Source organism: Procambarus clarkii, chromosome 79, assembly GCF_040958095.1.
Source record: "Procambarus clarkii isolate CNS0578487 chromosome 79, FALCON_Pclarkii_2.0, whole genome shotgun sequence".
Lineage (NCBI taxonomy): Eukaryota > Metazoa > Arthropoda > Malacostraca > Decapoda > Cambaridae > Procambarus > Procambarus clarkii.
In genome coordinates, this window is record NC_091228.1 from 11,952,959 (window position 1) to 11,968,218 (window position 15,260).

The 15,260-nt window shown below is 44.6% G+C and overlaps 1 pseudogene; it reads right to left on the bottom strand.

The window, feature by feature from the left end:
* Positions 1–446: 446 nt before the first annotated feature.
* The window catches only part of LOC138357662 (murinoglobulin-1-like), a 202,572-nt pseudogene continuing 187,758 nt past the window's right edge, over positions 447–15,260 (bottom strand).

Sequence of the window (15,260 nt, forward strand, 5' to 3'; positions counted from 1 at the left end):
TATTCCAGTAATAAAAATGTGATGCAATACATTTTAAATAAGACAAATTTAATTATTACAAAAAATTATATTCTATCGGAAAGTCAATTCATTTAATTTCATTTTTTTATATTTAAGTTTTAAATATTTAGCAGAATAAAAAATAGCATTTTGTTGTTGAGGAAAGATGAGGAAGGAAAGACAACCCGGAACGATGGACTGACCTTTGAGATCTGGAACTCTGGCTGATAGTAGTCATAGAGACGCACTGTGCCGGGCTTGACCTCCTCCACCTCTATGTCTCTTATTACACGGAAGTTTGCACAAGTGTCTTTAGCAGTTAATTCTTCAATATAGAAAGCTATCTTGCTGCCATCTACATCATATCTATTTAATTTAATTATTACAAAAAATTATATTCTATCGGAAAGTCAATTCATTTAATTTCATTTTTTTATATTTAAGTTTTAAATATTTAGCAGAATAAAAAATAGCATTTTGTTGTTGAGGAAAGATGAGGAAGGAAAGACAACCCGGAACGATGGACTGACCTTTGAGATCTGGAACTCTGGCTGATAGTAGTCATAGAGACGCACTGTGCCGGGCTTGACCTCCTCCACCTCTATGTCTCTTATTACACGGAAGTTTGCACAAGTGTCTTTAGCAGTTAATTCTTCAATATAGAAAGCTATCTTGCTGCCATCTACATCATATCGCTTTATATTTTTATCCTTTTTAAGAAGTTCCTTCAGATCATCTTTCTCTGGGATGTAACCGGAAATGAGATTGACCTCAATGACGGCCATATTGGACTTGCCGTCCGGGAGGCGGTAGGAGGCGCACACAGTGATGCGCTTGGTCACGCACTTGTCATCCGGCACGGTGTTTGTGTTGACGGTCATGTCGAAGGCGTCACTCGCCTCAGCCTCAGGAATGTTGTACCGCAGAACAGCCTGAAACAAATTGTTAATGCAATAATTATCAAAATGCACTAAGCCTGCATGTCAATTGTTACACTATCGCAGCTCATTACTTGGCTTGCCTTTGGCCTCATACTCGCCAACTTCCACCATGAGAAGCTGGCAGTCAATACCACCTTTATGAACCTTTGGCCTCATACTCGCCAACTTCCACCATGAGAAGCTGGTAGTCAATACCACCTTTATGAACCTTTGCCCTCATACACGCCAACTTCCACCATGAGAAGCTGACAGTCAATACCACCTTTATGAACCTTTGGCCTCGTACACGCCAACTTCCACCATGAGAAGCTGGCAGTCAATACCACCTTTATGAACCTTTGGCCTCATACACGCCAACTTCCACCATGAGAAGCTGACAGTCAATACCACCTTTATGAACCTTTGGCCTCATACTCGCCAACTTCCACCATGAGAAGCTGGCAGTCAATACCACCTTTATGAACCTTTGGCCTCATACTCGCCAACTTCCACCATGAGAAGCTGACAGTCAATACCAGCTATATGAACATGAGAACAGGAGTTAAGGACACTGCAGAAGGCCTGCTGCCTCACTCGTGGCAGCTCCTGTTTATATCCACCCAACCTCATCTATCTATGTCTATCCTACGCTTGAAACCATCAAGGGATCCCACGTGTATTATGTAACCTCGTAATTTGTTCCACAAATCAACAACTCTGTTTTCAAACTAGTATTTACCCAGGTCTTTTATAAATTTAAACCCATTCAATTTATATCCATTATTTCGTGTTCTATTTTGCGTTGATATATTTATTAGCTTATTACAATCCTCCTTGTTATGCCCATTCATTTCTGTCACTCCTAACTCTTCACTTTTCTACCGAATGTAAACTAAGTTTTTCAACCTTTCTTAATATGGAATGTTTCTAGTTTGTGGGATAAACTTAGTTATCCTTCGCTGAACTCGTTCTAGTGAATTGATGTTAATCCTAAGGTATGATGACCAAAACTGTACTGCATAAATCATACATATATATACAAATTGTTTGGCTTTAAATTTCTACTAATCATGACCCCCCCACCCAGATATTCTTTGCAATTAACTGCTTAAAATAAACAAGACAAGAGTGAAAGTAATTTAGCGAAACATGGTCTGTTCTTAGTGAAACTACATTGCGTTTCATTTATTAATCTATGTTTTTAAAGACAAACAAATGAATTTTGTGATTATCAGTTCAAACAATGTACCTACAATGAATATTAAGCTAATTGGACAATGATCTCTTGCAATGTCCATTGCAAGAAATCTATTTCCATTCTTGAATATGGGAACTACATAAGCAACCCTCCCCGGCTCCTGAACTCTGCTAGACTCTAACCATTTATTCAATAAGCAAGATAGGGGCTCTGCAAGCTCTTTTACAAGCTCTGGCAAACACTATTCTGGCCCTGGGGACTTTAATATCTTCAATGTTTGTTTATTAATTTGCTCATTGATTACCACTTAACCAGTTAATTTGTACATAATTACTAATTGCAGTAGCAAGATGGAATATAAACAACAATGTTAACAAAAATTGCACAACCGCTGTGAATTTGAGCTGCCGCTAGAAGACAAGGGAAGGGAATTATCAGGAGAAAGCGCCAAGCCATTACTACTATATAGCACTGGGAAGGGGTCAGGATAAGGATTTGGGATGGGACGGGTTAAGGAATGGTGCCCAACCAATTGGACGGTCGGGGATTGAACGCCGACCTGCATGAAGCGAGATAACAAGATATTTGTATATAAATGAAGCGAGTTCTGCTGGAACGATTCCTGCTGAACCGTTCCAGCAGAACGGTTCGTAAACGGTTCCTGCTATAAAACAGGAGAGGTAGATGATTTTAAGTTAAACATTAAGTAATGATTTATACAAGAAAACGATGAAAGCTGTAGGATAAAGAGGAAGAAATATTGCATAGAAGGAGAGGGATTAAAGTAAGGTCATTCTAATATCCCGTAGGAAGCCCGCAGTTCACCCGAAAAGTAAGTCAACGGAGGGAGCGCCGGTGAAGGAAGGAAGGGAATTTTGGTTGTGGGTGATTCCCAGGTGAGGTATTTGGGTAGAACATTTTGTGCCCGGGATGGAGGGAACAAGTTATGGTCTTGATATCCGGGAGCAGGAATAGAGGATATTGTAAACAATATGAATGATATCAAGGCCGGAAATGGGAACCAACCCGTTGCTTGTATCAGTGCTGGTGGCAAGGAAGTAGAATGAGTTAGGAGTGAGGCACTAATGCAGAGGTTTAAGACCTGAAAATTAGTTAGGAGCAAGGGAGGGATTCATTAGGGTAATGAAACACAAAGCGCTCACTCTCCTGTGAACGGACTAGAACCTTGGAAAGCCAGGTGTTTGCGCACCTTGACATGACCAGCACTCTACCTCTAGACCACGGCAGATCGTTAAAAGAGGTTCAATGTCGGGAGTATTTCCACAACAGAAGAGTGAGCTTTTATGCTCTCCCATTTCCCCATATATCTATCGCTGTGAGCACACACCCACAGACATACGCAGACGCAACCAAAGACATATGCACACCCATATGACAGCAGCGTACTCTACACTGGCAAAAGTTAGAACATCATTCAGAAAGCTAAGCGAGAATTCTTTTAGGGCACTTTACACTGCCTACATTATCTTGAGGTTATCTTGAGATGATTTCAGGGCTTAGAGTCCCCGCGGCCCGGTCCTCGACCAGGCCTCCACCCCCAGGAAGCAGCCCGTAGCAGCTGTCTAACACCCAGGTACCTATTTACTGCTAGGTAACAGGGGGCATCAGGGTGAAAGACGCGTTTTGGCCATTTGTCGCTGTCTCCACGGGGGATCAAACCTGGAACCTCAGGACTACGAATCCGAAGCGGTGTCCACCCAGATGTCAGGCGCCCCATTGGTACGTGAGACCAATCTTAGAGTATGCTGTGCCATCATGGAGTCCCCACCTGAAGAAACACGTAAGGAAACTGGAAAAGATTCAGAAGTTTGCGACGAGGCTGGTCCCAGCGTTAAGAGGAATGGGGTATGAAGAGCGCCTGAAGGAACTGAGCTTTACGACACTTGAAAAAAGAATGGAGAAGGAGGATATGATAGGAACGTAGAAAATACTTAGGGGAATTGACAAAGTGGAAATAGATGAAATGTTCACACGTAATAGATACAGAATGAGGGGACATGGGTGGAAGCTGGAAAATCAGATGAGTCACAAAGATGTTAGGAAGTATTCTTTTAGCATGAGAGTAATGGAAAAATGGAATGCACTTAAGGAGCAGGTTGTGGAAGCAAACTGTGTTCATAATTTTAAAACTAGGTATGATAGGGAAATGGGACAGAAGTCATTGCTGTAAACAACCGACGGTTAGAAAGGCGGGATCCAAGAGTCAATACTCGATCCTGCAGGCACAAATAGCTGAGCACAAATAGGTGAGTACAAGTAGGTGAGTTTAAATAGGGTGAATACACACACACTCATACACACGCACACACAGCCAAAGACAAACGCTCACGCAGCCATAGACATACGCACACCCAATCACAGTCATATACACACGCAGCCACATACACTTCAACCCAGGTAAATGTAAGGTAATGAAACTAGGGGGAGGAAATAGGAGACCAGACACATGATACAGAATGGGAGATGAAGTCCTTCATGAAACGGACAGAAAGATCTAGGAGTTCATATCACACCAACTCTGTCTCCTGAAGTCCACATCAAAAGAATAACATCGGCAGCGTATGCGAGCTGGCTAACATCAGAACTGCCTTCAGAAACTTGTGTAAGGAATGTTTCAGAACCTTGTATACTACATATGTAAGACCAATCCTGGAGTATGCGGCCCCAGTATGGAGTCCGTACCTTGTAAAGCACAGGACGAAACTGGAAAAAGCTCAGAGGTATGTCACTAAACTAATCCGAGAACTAAGAGGCATGAGTTACGAGGAAAGGCTGAGGGAACTGCACCTCACGTCGCTGGAAGACAGAAGAGCTCGGGGAGATATGATCACCACATACAAGATTCTCAAGGGAATTGACAGGGTAGACAGAGATAGATTATTTAACATGGGATGGTTCACGCACAAGGGGACACAGGTGGAAGCTGAGTACCCAAATGAGCCACAGAGACATTAGAAAGAACTTTTTCAGTGTCAGGGTAGTTAGCAAATAAAATGCATTAGGAAGTGATGTGGTGGAGGCAGACTCCAAACACAGTTTCAAATGTAGATATGATAGAGCCCAGTAGGCTCAGGAATTTGTATACCAGTTGACTGACGGTTGAGAGGCGGGACCGAAGAGCCAAAGCTCAGCCCCCGTAAACACAATTAGGTGAGTACATCGATCGCGGAGGCCTGATAGCTGAGTGGACAGCGCTCTGGGCTCGTAATCCTAGGGTCCGGGTTCGATCCCCAGTGATGGCAGAAACAAATGGCAAAGATTCTTTCACCCTGATGCCCCAGTTACCTAGCAGTAAATAGGTACCTGGGAGATAGACAGCTGCTACGGGCTGCTTTCAGTGTGTGTGTGTGTGTGTGTGTGTGTGTGTGTGTGTGTGTGTGTGTGTGTGTGTGTGTGTGTGTGTGTGTGTGTGTGTGTACTCACCTAATAGTACTTACCTAATTGTGCTTGCAGGGGTTGAGCTCTGGCTTTTTGGTCCCGCCTCTCAACCGTCAATTAACAGGTGTACAGGTTCCTCAGCCTATTGGGCTCTATCATATCTACACTTGAAACTGTGTATGGAGTCAGCCTCCACTACGTCACTTACTAATGCATTCCATTTGTCAACCACTCTGACACTCAGTTTTCACCTGTGTCCCCTTGTTCGTGTACCACCAGTGTTAAACAGTTTATCCTTATCTACCCGGTCAATTTCCCTGAGGATTTTGTAGGTAGTGATCATGCCTCCCCTTACTCTTCTGTGTGTGTGTGTGTGTGTGTGTGTGTGTGTGTGTGTGTATGTGTGTACTCACCTAGTTATACTCACCTAGTTGTGTTTGCGGGGGTTGAGCTCTGGTTCTTTGGTCCTGCCTCTCAACCGTCAATCAACTGATGTACAGATTCCTGAGCCTACTGGGCTCTGTCATATCTACATTTGAAACTGTGTATGGAGTCAGCCTCCATCACATCACTTCCTAGTGCATTCCATTTACTAACTACTCTGACACACTGAAAAAGTTCTTTCTAATGTCTCTGTGGCTCATTTGGGTACTCAGCTTCCACCTGTGTCCTCCAGTGTTGAATAGTTCATCCTTGTTTACCCGGTCGATTCCCCTGAGGATTTTGTAGGTTGTGATCATGTCCCCCCTTACTCTTCTGTCTTCCAGTGTCGTAAGGTGCATTTCCCGCAGCCTTTCCTCATAACTCATGCCTCTTAGTTCTGGGATAGTCTAGTAGCATACATTTGGACTTTTTCCAGCTTCGTCTTGTGCTTAACAAGGTGCGGGCTCCATGCTGGGGCCGCATACTCCAGGATTGGTCTTACTTATGTGGTGTACAAGATTCTGAATGATTCCTTACACAGGTTCCTGAACGCCGTTCTGATGTTAGCCAGCCTCGCAAATGCCGCTAACGTTATTCTCTTTATGTTGGCTTCAGGAGACAGGTTTGGTGTGACATCAACTCCTAGATCTTTCTCTCTGTCTGTTTCATTAAGTACTTCATCTCCTATTCTGTATCCTGTGTCTGACCTCCTGTTTCCACTGCCTAGTTTCATTACTTTGCATTAACTTGGGTTAAATTTCAACAGCCATTTGTTGGACCATTCACTCAGTCTATCTAGGTCATCTTGTAGCCTCCTACTATCATCCTGTGCTTCAATCCTCCTCATAATTTTTGCATCGTCAGCAAACATTGAAAGAAACGAATCTATACCCTCTAAGAGATCATTTACATATACCAGAAACAGTATAGGTCCAAGGACTGACCCCTGCGGGACTTCACTTGTAATGTCTCACCAATCTGAGACCTCACCCCTCACACAGACTCGTTGTCTCCTGTTGCTTAGTTACTCCTCTATCCACCGGAGTACCTTCCCTTTCACTCCAGCCTGCATCTCCAACTTTCGCACTAGCCTCTTGTGTGGCACTGTATCAAAGGCTTTCTGACAATCCAAAAATATGCAGTCTGCCCACCTTTCTCTTTCTTGCCTTATTTTTGTTGCCTGGTCGTAAAATTCAAGTAACCCTGTGAGGCAGGACCTGCCATCCCTGAACCCATGTTGATGCTGTGTTACAAAGTTCCTTCGCTCCAGATGCTCCACTAGTTTTTTTTCGCACAATCTTCTCCATCAGCTTGCATGGTATGCAGGTTAGGGACACTGGCCTATAGTTCAGTGCCTCCTGTCTATCCCCTTTCTTGTATATCGGGACTACGTTAGCTGCTTTCCAAATATCTGGCAGTTCCCCTGTTGCCAGTGATTTGTTATACACTATGGAGAGTGGTAGGCACAGTTCTTTTGCTCCTTCCTTTAGTATCCAAGGGGAGATTCCATCTGGGCCTATAGCCTTTGTCACATCCAACTCTAGTAAAAACTTCCTTACTTCCCCGCTGGTAATCTCAAACTCTTCCAGTGGTTCCTGGTTAGCTATTCCCTCACTTATCTCTGGAATTTCTCCTTGCTCTAAGGTGAAGACCTCCTGGAATATCCTAATTATTTCCTCACACACTTCTTTGTCATTTGTAGTGAATCCTTCCGCCCCTATCCTTAATTTCATAACCTGTTCCTTTACTGTTGTTTTTCTCCTGATGTGGCTATGCAACAATTTAGGCTGAGTCTTTGCCTTGCTTGCGATGTCATTTTCGTATTGTCTTTCTGCCTCTCTTCTCATCCTGACATATTCATTCCTGGCATTCTGGTATCTTTCTCTGCTTTCCAGTGTCCTGTTATTCCTATAGTTTCTCCATGCCCTTTTACTTTGCTGCTTAGCTAGCCCACATCTCTGATTAAACCATGGGTTTCTCATCTTCATTTCTCTGTTTTTCTTTTGGACTGGGACAAACTTGTTTGCTGCGTCCTTGCACTTCTGCGTGATGTAATCCATCATATCTTGGGCCATCTTTCCCCTGAGCTGTGTTTCCCATGCTATATCTGTTAGGAATTTTCTTATCCCCTCATAGTTTCCCTTTCGGTATGCTAACCTTTTGGTTTCGGTATCCATCCTCGAGTTCAATAACCCTTCTTCAATCAGGTACTCAAACACCAGTACACTGTGGTCGCTCATTCCTACTGGGTCCTCAAAACCGATTTCTCTTGTGTCGAAGTCGTTCAGAGTGAAGACTAGGTCGAGTCTCGCTGGTTCGTCATTGCCTCTCATCCTTGTGGGTTCTCTGACATGCTGGGCTATATGACATATAGTGTCACTATATGTGTGTGTGTGTGTGTGTGTGTGTGTGTGTGTGTGTGTGTGTGTGTGTGTGTGTGTGTGTGTGTGTGTGTGTGTGTGTGTGTGTGTGTGTGTGTGTACTCACCGAATTGTACTCACCTAATTGTGGTTGCGTGGGTTGAGCTCTGGCTCTTTGGTCCCGCCTCTCAACCGTCAATCAACTGGTGTACAGATTCCTGAGCCTACTGGGTTTTATCATATCTACATTTGAAACTGTGTATGGAGTCAGCCTCCACCACATCACTTCCTAGTGCATTCCATTTACTAACTACTCTGACACTGAAAAAGTTCTTTCTTATGTCTCTGTGGCTCATTTGGGTACTCAGCTTCAACCTGTGTCCTCCAGTGTTGAATAGTTCATCCTTGTTTACCCGGTCGATTCCCCTGAGGATTTTGTAGGTTGTGATCATGTCCCTCCTTACTCTTCTGTCTTCCAGTGTCGTAAGGTGCATTTCCCGCAGCCTTTCCTCATAACTCATGGCTCTTAGTTCTGGGACTAGTCTAGTAGCATACCTTTGAACTTTTTCCAGCTACGTCTTGTGCTTGACAAGGTACGGGCTCCATGCTGGGGCCGCATACTCCAGGATTGGTCTTACATATGTTGTGTACAAGATTCTGAATGATTCCTTACACAGGTTCCTGAACGCCGTTCTGATGTTTGCCAGCCTCGCATATGCCGCAGACGTTATTCTCTTTATGTGGGCTTCCGGAGACAGGTTTGGTGTGATATCAACTCCTAGATCTTTCTCTCTGTCTGTTTCACTAAGTACTTCATCTCCTATTCTGTATCCTGTGTCTGGCCTCCTGTTTCCACTGCCTAGTTTCATTACTTTGCATTTACTCGGGTTGAACTTCAACAGCCATTTGCTGGACCATTCACTCAGTCTATCTAGGTCATCTTGAAGCCTCCTACTATCTTTCTCTGTTTCAATCCTCCTCATAATTTTTGCATCGTCGGCAAACATTGAGAGGAACGAATCTATACCCTCTGGGAGATCATTTACATATACCAGAAACAGTATAGGTCCAAGGACTGACCCCTGCGGGACTCCACTTGTAACGTCTCGCCAATCTGAGACCTCACCCCTCACACAGACTCGTTGTCTCCTGTTGCTTAGGTACTCCTCTATCCACCGGAGTACCTTCCCTTTCACTCCAGCCTGCGTCTCCAACTTTCGCACTAGCCTCTTGTGTGGCACTGTATCAAAGGCTTTCTGACAATCCAAAAATATGCAGTCTGCCCACCTTTCTCTTTCTTGCCTTATTTTTGTTGCCTGGTCGTAGAATTCAAGTAACCCTGTGAGGCAGGACCTGCCATCCCTAAACCCATGTTGATGCTGTGTTACAAAGTTCCTTCGCTCCAGATGCTCCACTAGTTTTTTCGCACAATCTTCTCCATCAGCTTGCATGGTATGCAGGTTAGGGACACAGGCCTGTAGTTCAGTGCCTCCTGTCTATCCCCTTTCTTGTATATCGGGACTACGTTAGCTGCTTTCCAAATAACTGGCAGTTCCCCTGTTACCAGTGATTTGTTATACACTATGGAGAGTGGTAGGCACAGTTCTCCTGCTCCTTCCTTTAGAACCCAATAGGAGATTCCATCTGGGCCTTTAGCCTTTGTCACATCCAACTCAAGTAAACACTTCCTTACTTCCCCGCTGGTAATCTCAAACTCTTCCAGTGGTTCCTGGTTAGCTATTCCCACACTTACCTCTGGAATTTCTAATTGCTCTAAGGTGAAGACCTCTTGGAATTTCTTATTCACTTCCTCACACACTTCCTTGTCATTTGTAGTGAATCCTTCCGCCCCTATACTTAATTTCATAACCTGTTCCTTTACTGTTGTTTTTCTCCTGATGTGGCTATGCAACAATTTAGGCTGAGTCTTTGCCTTGCTTGCGATGTCATTTTCGTATTGTCTTTCTGCCTCTCTTCTCATCCTGACATATTCATTCCTGGCATTCTGGTATCTTTCTCTGCTCTCCAGCGTCCTGTTATTCCTATAGTTTCTCCATGCCTTTTTACTTTGCTGCTTAGCTAGCCCACATCTCTGATTAAACCATGGGTTTCTCATTTTAATTTCTCTGTTTTCCTTTTGGACTGGGACAAACTTGTTTGCTGCGTCCTTGCACTTCTGTGTGATGTAATCCATCATATCTTGGGCCGTCTTTCCCCTGAGCTCTGTTTCCCATGCTATATCTGTTAGGAATTTTCTTATCCCCTCATAGTTTCCCTTTCGGTATGCTAACCTTTTTGTTTCGGTATCCCTCCTTGAGTTCAATAACCTTTCTTCAATCAAGTACTCAAACACCAGTACACTGTGGTCGCTCATTCCTACAGGGTCCTCAAAACCGATTTTTCTTATGTCGGAGTCGTTCAGAGTGAAGACTAGGTCGAGTCTCGCTTGTTCATCCTTGCCTCTCATCCTTGTGGGTTCTCCGACATGCTGGGTTAAAAAGTTTCTTGTCACCACCTCCAATAGTTTGACTCTCCACGTATCCTCGCCTCCATGCGGTTCCTTGTTCTCCCAGTCAATCCTTCTGTGATTGAAGTCGCTCATGATGAGCAGGTGGGATCTATTTCTACAGGCATCAGAGGCTGCCCTCTCAATTATTGTGTTAACTGCCATGTTGTTGTTTTCATACAACTTGACTGGGTCTTCTGTCATTTGGTGGAGGGTTGTATATTACTGCTACTGCTATTCTTGGTCCTCCCATTGTTATGGTGCCTGCTATGTAGTCTCTGAACTCCTCACCGCCCGGGATGGCCATCTCCTTAAAACTCCATTCCTTTCTCATGAGTAGGGCCACTCCGCCTCCTCCCCTACCTTCACTCTCTTTCCTTATTACTGTGTACTCCTGGGGAAACACGGCATTCGTTATGATTCCAGAGTGTGTGTGTGTGTGTGTGTGTGTGTGTGTGTATGTGTGTGTGTGTGTGTACTCACCTAGTTGTACTCACCTAGTTGTGTTTGCGGGGGTTGAGCTCTGGCTCTTTGGTCCCGCCTCTCAACCGTCAATCAACAGGTGTACAGATTCCTGAGCCTATCGGGCTCTGTCATATCTACACTTGAAACTGTGTATGGAGTGAGCCTCCACCACATCACCCCCTAATGCATTCCATTTGTCAACCACTCTGACACTAAAAAAGTTCTTTCTAATATCTCTGTGGCTCATTTGGGCACTAAGTTTCCACCTGTGTCCCCTTGTGCGTGTTCCCCTTGTGTTAAATAGACTGTCTTTATCTACCCTATCAATCCCCTTCAGAATCTTGAATGTGGTGATCATGTCCCCCCTAACTCTTCTGTCTTCCAGCGAAGTGAGGTTTAATTCCCGTAGTCTCTCCTCGTAGCTCATACCTCTCAGCTCGGGTACTAGTCTGGTGGCAAACCTTTGAACCTTTTCCAGTTTAGTCTTATCCTTGACTAGATATGGACTCCATGCTGGGGCTGCATACTCCAGGATTGGCCTGACATATGTGGTATACAAAGTTCTGAATGATTCTTTACACAAGTTTCTGAATGCCGTTCGTATGTTGGCCAGCCTGGCATATGCCGCTGATGTTATCCGCTTGATATGTGCTGCAGGAGACAGGTCTGGCGTGATATCAACCCCCAAGTCTTTTTCCTTCTCTGACTCCTGAAGAATTTCCTCTCCCAGATGATACCTTGTATCTGGCCTCCTGCTCCCTACACCTATCTGCATTACATTACATTTGGTTGGGTTAAACTCTAACAACCATTTGTTCGACCATTCCTTCAGCTTGTCTAGGTCTTCTTGAAGCCTCAAACAGTCCTCTTCTGTTTTAATCCTTCTCATAATTTTAGCATCGTCCGCAAACATTGAGAGAAATGAATCGATACCCTCCGGGAGATCATTTACATATATCAGAAACAAGATAGGACCGAGTACAGAGCCCTGTGGGACTCCACTGGTGACTTCACGCCAATCGGAGGTCTCACCCCTCACCGTAACTCTCTGCTTCCTATTGCTTAGATACTCTCTTATCCACTGGAGCACCTTACCAGCTACACCTGCCTGTCTCTCCAGCTTATGTACCAGCCTCTTATGCGGTACTGTGTCAAAGGCTTTCCGACAATCCAAGAAAATGCAGTCCGCCCAGCCCTCTCTTTCTTGCTTAATCTGTGTCACCTGATCGTAGAATTCTATCAAGCCTGTAAGGCAAGATTTACCCTCCCTGAATCCATGTTGGCGATTTGTCACGAAGTCCCTTCTCTCCAGATGTGTTACCAGGTTTTTTCTCACGATCTTCTCCATCACCTTGCATGGTATACAAGTCAAGGACACTGGCCTGTAGTTCAGTGCCTCTTGTCTGTCGCCCTTTTTGTATATTGGGACCACATTCGCCGTCTTCCATATTTCTGGTAGGTCTCCCGTCTCTAGTGATTTACTATACACTATGGAGAGTGGCAAGCAAAGTGCCTCTGCACACTCTTTCAGTACCCATGGTGAGATCCCATCTGGACCAACCGCCTTTCTAACATCCAGATCCAGCAGGTGTCTCTTGACCTCCTCTCTCGTAATTTCGAACTCCTCCAAGGCCGCCTGGTTTACCTCCCTTTCTCCTAGCACAGTGACCTCACCCTGTTCTATTGTGAAGACCTCCTGGAACCTCTTGTTGAGTTCCTCACACACCTCTCTGTCATTCTCTGTATACCTGTCCTCGCCTGTTCTAAGTTTCAATACCTGTTCTTTCACTGTTGTTTTCCTTCTGATGTGACTGTGGAGTAGCTTTGGTTCGGTCTTGGCTTTGTTTGCTATATCATTTTCAAAATTTTTCTCTGCTTCTCTTCTCACCCTGACGTACTCATTTCTGGTTCTCTGGTATCTCTCCCTGCTTTCTGGTGTTCTGTTATTCCGGAAGTTCCTCCACGCCTTTTTGTTCAGTTTCTTCGCTTCCATACATGCCCTATTATACCATGGATTCTTCTGTTGCTTCTCGGATTTTTCCCTTTGGACCGGGATGAACCTGTTTACTGCCTCCTGACACTTTTGGGTAACATAGTCCATCATACCCTGTGTGTGTGTGTGTGTGTGTGTGTGTGTGTGTGTGTGTGTGTGTGTGTGTGTGTGTGTGTGTGTGTGTGTGTGTGTGTGTGTGTGTGTGTGTGTGTGTGTGATAAAATTAGTAGTTTGTAACAGTTGAGAGGTGGACCGAAAGAGCAGAGCTCAACCCCCGCAAACACAACTAGGTGAATACACACACGCAGCCACAGACACACACACACACAGCGACAGACACATGCACACACATACGCACACACAGCCACAGACACACGTACACAGAAAGACTAACAGAGTAAGCTCACCTGCAAGACAGCACATCCCTGGCCCTCCATAGTGATGGAGACCTCTGTGGGAACAGTGGGCAGCTTTACCAACTGCTGCAGCAGTTTCTTGTCGTCGGTGACGGTGAAGGGGTGTGCCAGGCCGCTAGCTGTCACCGTTGCCACCACGTTCAGAGGTCCCTGGTACAAGTGGGTCTCGTACAGTGCCAGCGCCTGGAGGGCCACCACCGTATCCTGCGTATTGGGCACAAAACGTCCTGTTAGTAAAGACTTTTTCAATTATGATTTTCCCCTAACATTCACGATGCTTCCTTTAACTGAATATGTTTCATTGTGTACCTATGTATCAGTTTCAGATTCAACACCATAGATTTGGAAAAGTTTCAGTAAACATAATTCCGTTGAGCAATTACAAGTAATATATGTACAGGTGCAAGTATTGTGTAATGTCAATCACTTGCTTCGCACAATCCCCTCTTCATGCTGATATTCTCAAAGTACTTGTGATTCTCATATTACCTAACCCACAGCTCTCACCATCAAACTACCCTAACTCTTACATTTTGTTAACAATTAGAATTTTTTAATTAACTAAGATTCCATTCATTTTTAATATGCAGACAAATTTCACAAATGTAATATCCATCTTAACATATTTTGCAGTCAACCTTAAACATTTTCCACCTAAATACTATCAAGACAAGGAGCTAGTGTTGTCCCACCAACACAACTCACAAAATACGGCCAACTTCTCAATGTTGCAACTTCCCCAAGTACCGCTCCATTATGTAAATTTAATTAGTAGAAGAGAGGGACCTCTTTAGTATTGTTTACAGTTATTCTAGACATGTGTGGAGATGTGGTGCGCCCGTCACGTCCCGAGTACAGGCAACACACACACCTGAAGCACCACCTGCAACAAGGCTAGTCCTGCCTGTGTGTGACGAGACATCCCAGGTACAGGCAACACCCACACCTGAAGCGAGGACCCAGACAGGAGTCGAAGGGGCTGATATTTTATCTGTATACTCAGCGAGAAATCCAAGTAATAGTGAACACCAGCCAGTGGACGGGATAATTATCTAAGTGTAGTTCCAGGATGAGAGCTACACTCATGGTGTCCCATCTTCCCAGTACTCATTGCAGTATAACATTTTCACACTACTTCGGTATAAACTTTATGCCTACATCATGCCCATCTGTCAGGGCGTAATTATGCCTGTCAGGCACCTGACAGCTGGGTGGACAGCACTTCGGATTCGTAGTCCTGAGGTTCCGGGTTCGGTTCCGGGTTCGGTCCCGGTGGAGGCAGAGACAAATGGGCAAAATGTTTCTATCACCCAGATGCCCCTGTTATCTAGCAATAAATAAGTACCTGGGAGTTAGACACCTGCTACGGGTTGTTTCCTGGGGATGTGTAACAAAAAGGAGGCCTGGTTGAGGACCGGGGAGCGGGGACGCTAAGCAACGAAATCATCTCAAGATAACCTCAGGATAGATCATATATTTCACAAAACATGGCAGGCAACACGTGAATAACGACCGAGTTTCCTACACCACTTAAGAGGAGAGCATGGATAAAGAACTCCAAAAGTCAACTACCGGTGGCA